The sequence below is a fragment of the Asparagus officinalis genome, chromosome 7 (assembly GCF_001876935.1).
Source record: "Asparagus officinalis chromosome 7, Aspof.V1, whole genome shotgun sequence".
Lineage (NCBI taxonomy): Eukaryota > Viridiplantae > Streptophyta > Magnoliopsida > Asparagales > Asparagaceae > Asparagus > Asparagus officinalis.
In genome coordinates, this window is record NC_033800.1 from 94821603 (window position 1) to 94827581 (window position 5979).

General features: G+C 35.3%; 1 pseudogene; it reads right to left on the reverse strand.

Moving 5' to 3' along the window:
• LOC109849783 lies at positions 501 to 1180 on the reverse strand (annotated as a pseudogene).

The window sequence follows — 5979 nt, forward strand, 5'->3', positions numbered from 1 at the left end:
GGGAGGAGGAGCAACGAAGTGCGAGGAAGCCGTGGTCGAAATCAAGGCGGAGGGGAGGACGGAATCAAGACGGACATGGAGAGAGAGCTAGTAACCGACGCATTCGTGAAGGAGGCTTCATGTCGATGTCAGTGAGAGATCGGATTTAGGTGTTTGAAAGAGAAAAAGAATGTGCCAATTTGGGTAAAAAAATTATTTTTAAAAGATCTAAACAAATACAAGTCATACATGTATGAAAATGAGCTTTTAAAACTAGACCACACTTTATTGAATTTTTTAAAACTAAAGAGCATGTTTTGAATTTTTTAAAACTAAAGAGCATGGGGAAAACTTCATGAGGTCTTGACACATTTTTCACTAAACAAACTCTCGGATATTCAATCTGTTTTGTTTTCTTTCCGAAAACAAAAGTAAAGACGTCCCATTTAAAAATGCTTCACAGTTGCAATGACACGTCGACACCCATCAGAGTCATAAAGACTAAAAACACTAAAAAGACATGAAACGAATTAAAATCATCCGCGCTTAGTTATTAAGTTATCATTATATCATTCGCTTAATAAAAAACAAAACTAAATTCTTTACACAAAACCCGCATAAAAGCTTAATCATCCTAAGCACGCTCGCCCCTAATCCTCCTGGCAAGCTGAATATCCTTGGGCATGATGGTTACCCTCGTCACATGAATCACACAAAGATTAGTATCCTCAAACAAGCCTACCAAGTACGCCTCCGCCGCCTCCTGCAGCGCCAAGACAGTGTGGCTCTGAAACCTGAGATCCGTCTTAAAATCCTGAGCAATCTCCCTCACCAATCTCTAAAACGGCAGCTTCCTGATCAAAAGCTCCGTGCTCTTCAGGTACTTCCTGATCTCCAGCAGCGCCACGGAGCCGGGCCTGTACCTGTGTGGTTTCTTCACTCTGCTCATTATCGGCGCCGATTTTCTTGCGGCCTGGGGTCGTGAAAAAGTTTAGATTTTTTTTATCCACTCTTGAGGTGGGGTACAAAAGACTTTTTTAGAGGGGGATACCTTGGTGGTAAGCTGCTTCCTTGGAGCCTTGCCGCCGGTGGACTTGCGGGCGGTTTGCTTCGTGCGGGCCATCGGGGTCTCAAAAGCTAGGGTTCGTTGGTTTCTCGGGAGAGGAACCAAGAGCAAGACAACCTCTGTAGGGAACAATTTTGGGGAGCTTTATATAGGCGAAGAGAGAGAACATGACTGGAGATCTGACGGTTGTGAAAAGATTTGGAGAAACACAGATTCGCCTGCTTTGTTCTGATTGGTGGAGAGTTGTTCATGAGGATTGGCCTTTTGTTTTGTAATTACGCGTAATTAGTTTTTGGGCTAATACAAATTTGGGCCTACTGGGACTTTCGGTTGGATGTTACTTTGTTTCAGATCCATAATGGACTTTGCTTTTTTTTTTTCTCGCGTATCCCTTCTTTACATATAATGAGAAAGAGAAAATCTAGCCACAATCGCTCTGAACGACTGTAGAATTTCACTCAAAATACGATCGTCCACGTAACTCCACCTTTTCGATTGAAATTGCCACCCATCATCACAGATAGCAAGATTACCGCTAATACCTATAATTGATGCTCCCAAAATTTATTAATCCTTTTAAAAAGAAAAAAAATTTATTAATCAAATATTTGATAATCCTGATCAAGTTCTAACTTTCTTTAATTTAAAAAAAATCTCAGAATGATATTCTTGCTTTATATTTGATTACTAGAATTAAAGCAACTCATTATTATACATAATCTCATAATCCTACTCTAAGGATAAAAAGAATGCAAGGTATCAAAAAAAAAAAAAAAACCTAACATGTGTCCATCTATCCTATCACACATAAGCCCAACTTCACCTAAGAATCCTGGTCAAATTAAAACAATTTATTATTATAAAAATTCTATGAATCAAAACCCTCCTTTCTAATTTTCTTTATAAAATTAAAAGTTTTCATAATTTAAAATTGCTATTAATCAAAGCAATTCTTTTTCAAGATTAGAAAGTTATCAAGTACCCCCATTTAAAAAAAAATTACAAACAAACTTCTAAAATAAAAAAAATACAAATTACTCCCTAAAATCCAAAATTACAACTTATCCTCGAGATCCAAAAATTTAAACAACCTCCTCAAAATATAAAATCCAAAATAGGCCCATAAAAAATCAAAAAAATCACAAACAACTGCTTAAGTTTTAAAAACTATAAACACACACTTAAAATTTTTGAAAATTACAAGTGGCACCATAAAATTTAGAAAAGTATAAACTGCCACTTTTAAAAGCCATAAAATTCATATGATCCCTAGAGAATATAAAAATTATAAAACTCCCTGTGAAAATTTTAAAAATTACAAATAGCCCTCCTAAAATTTTATGAACAATCCCTTGAAAATATTACAGCTAGTCTGTAACGCACCGCCCCAGAATCCCGGAGTCGGTACTGTTGGCCTTCTTGTTTTGATGGTGATTTAGCAAACAATTTATATCTAATATTGTTTTTCTAGTGTTTGTATTTTATATTTATTCTAGACAAACAACATGTTGGAGGATGGATGGAATAGAGCTTCAACAATCATATCCAAAGGAGGTTGGCAGAATGTCGGGTTGAAGCCTTGCAATTCAAAGTTAAAGATTAAGTTCAAGCTTCATCCGCATGTGTACCAAGTAGAGCTTCATCGAATATCAAGATAGCTTGGGTAATTTAGTTTTAGGTTTATACTTGTGTGTAGATACTTTAAGCTCATATATTATTTATACTTGTGTGTAGATACTTTAAGCTCATATATTAATCACACACACGTATTTGTTGATTTTGTTGAAATATAGGTGTTTTTGTGAAAATATTGTTTTATTTGTTTATAGACTTTAATATCAGTTTATACATATTTTATTAAGTCTATAAAATCACTTTATAAAGTTTCAAAACATGATTTAGTCAAATGACAAAAACAAGTGTTTTTACATTTATATGTTTTGGACTATTTTGCAAAATAATGATATTTTACAAATATGAAGTGCAATTCTAAAAATTATTTTTGTAACATGTTCATTAACATGTTTATAAACATTCTCCAAAGGTTTATATTTTTTAGAATTTATTTGCTATTTTTAAAGGCACTTCAAAAATCAGTTTTTCTATTCAAAACAGGCTGATACAGTGTTATCAGTCGACTGATGGAAGTTATCAGTCGACTGATAAAAATGCTTAGAATCTTCATTTTGCTTTCTGCATTATTTCAGTCGACTGATGTGTCGACCGATGTCATCGGTCGACTGATGTGTCGACCAATGAGATGTTTTTCAGTTTTTTCAGTTTTGTAGTTTTTGACCAGTTTACTAAATAATTTATTTCTCTCCAATAGGAAGAGATAACCATGAAATTATTTTTGTAACATGTTCATCTACATGTCTAGAATCTTCCCTAAAAATTTAATGATTTGTGGAGATGTTTTACTGTGTCAAATCGATTTTACAAAGTTGGATGTTTTAGCAGTTTTTGGTATCTATAATATCTGTGTTCAATCAATTATTTCTCACAATTGGGAAGTGATATTTGAGAAATTATTTTTTAAACTTGTTCATCTACATGTTTATAAACTTCCCTCAAAATCTCATAATTAATGGAGTTCATTTACTATTTTTAATTGATTTTACAAAACAAGATACGCAAAATTCCAGCTCTCTGTAAAATCTGTTTTTTCACCAAACGAGGTCATCAGTCGACTGATGTATTTTTTCAGTCGACCGACGACCTCATAACAGCTATAATTTTTAGATTTTGATATATTTGTTATTTTGTCTTTTTTCTTGGTTTTCTTGGGTTTTTGGGCTTTGCCTTATGATCCTATATATACCCCTTGCCCTCTAACTTCTGAAGTGACCAAGAAAATATTTTAAACAAGTTTAAAGAGTTTTAAACAAGGTTTAAGTTTGGTTTAAGTGTGTTTATAAGCTTTTAAGCATTTGAGTGTTTTCGTTTTGTGAATCAATTCCACAAGAGCTTGAGGAGATCATCTATTGAAGTTTGAGCTTCCAACTATTTGTTGAATCTAGAAATATCGACTTATGGGATGTTATTGATTGTGCTTATATTGTGCCCACTTTGGAGATATCCAAGTTGAGCAATCATGATAAGAAAATGTTTTTAATGAACAAACATTTGTTAGAATTTTTGCTTAATGCTTTTGACTCATCCATTTCTAACAAATTTGTTCATTTTGATAGTGCTTACAAACTTTGGAAATTTATTGAAGCACATCAAGGGGACTTGGAGGCAATCCGACAAGCTTTGGAGGATTCTTCTTCAAGTTCATGTGGAGCATTATGCACACGGCCACAAGAGGATAACTCTTGTGTAGTAAGCGATTCCGATTCCGATAATGATTTATTTATTGATGAACTCGCTTGTGCATATGAAAGATTATCTCATGCCTGTACAAAATTACAAAAAAATTTTATTGATCTTAAAAGCAAGCATGTAGAATTAAAATCCGATCATGAGTTGCTAGTGTCCAAATTTGATGTCATTGCACAAGAAAATACTATGCTTAAAGAAAACAATGACATGCTAAGTTTTGAAAATAAAAAATTAACTTCATCTATTACAAGCTTAACTCATACTAATAATAATGCCATGATAGAAGTAGAAATAATTAGAAATGAGTTTAATTTATTTAAATATGATCATGTTTCATTTACTTCTATTTCCAATGCTTGTATGCCTAAAAATGAGTTGGATAATGTTAAAGAACGCATATCATCTTTAGATTCAACCCTTAAAACATGCATTGTAGATAATAAGAAACTTATGGACTTAGGTGCAAAGTCTCGTACTACAACTTCTAAACCCGTACACTTTGCACACTTGTATAGCAAAGCTTATAAATATTCTATTTGCGGTCGTAAAGGCCGTTTAGCTAAGTTTTGCTATGATGCACATAAATCCTTCAAGACTAATGTTTCTTGTGCATCTCATAAGGCTTCTTCATCACATGCACATGCACATGCACACTCTCATAAAGTTCATCATATGCATGCTCATGTGTATTCATGTGATCTTTGTGGTCGTTTTGGTCATTTGGCCAAATATTGTTTTGATTTGAAAAATAAATCTAATTTGCCAAATGTTTCTAGTAGTCCACATGTTTATAAATGTAATGTTTGTGGTAAACATGGCCACCTAGGAAAGTTTTGTTTTGATAATGTTTCACATTTGCAAAAAGCTTCCAATAATCTACCCTTATTTGCAAATATTCCATGTGCACCTTTTAATGGTCAACATAAGCAAATGGTTCCTTTCCATTGTACATATTGCAATCGGAATGGTCATTTGAGTGATTATTGCTATGACCGATCCCGTGCACCACATATGCCCAAGAGGGTTCATAACCCTAGGGCTTTGAGCTTAAATGATAGGGGTCATGTCCCTAAATCTTTTGGTACCAAGAGTTCTTGGGTACCAAAACCACCCATGGGTGGCTCGGCCCAGTGCCGGCCACCCATGGGTGGCCGACCCAGATCTGTGCACGGGCACAGTTCAAAGAGCCTATAAATAGGCTCCCCTTTGTTCATTTGAAAAGGTTGGAACTTGGAGAGCCGTTACTCTGCCGAATTGAAGATTGAGCTCAGAGCTTTGAAGACTTAAGGACTTGAAGATTCAGATCTGATTCTCGGCGAGCATCCACGTCACAAAAGGCAGGAGTTCGAGAGAGGTAAAGATCAGATCTGAGATCTACACGAGATCACACTCCGGATCAAAGCTTGGCCTTTGATCCCGAGAATTAAGGGCGATTATTTCCTTGGTGAACTAATCCCCCCCGACTATTATTTCCTTCGCGAAATAATACCCGTCGAATCGTGTAGATCCGACCGGATCTAGATCGCGCGGTGGTCCACGGATTAACCCCGGCGTCGGTAAAGAACCCACACAAGCGAGCGACCGCAAAACAGGAGCTCGCGATTTGTTCG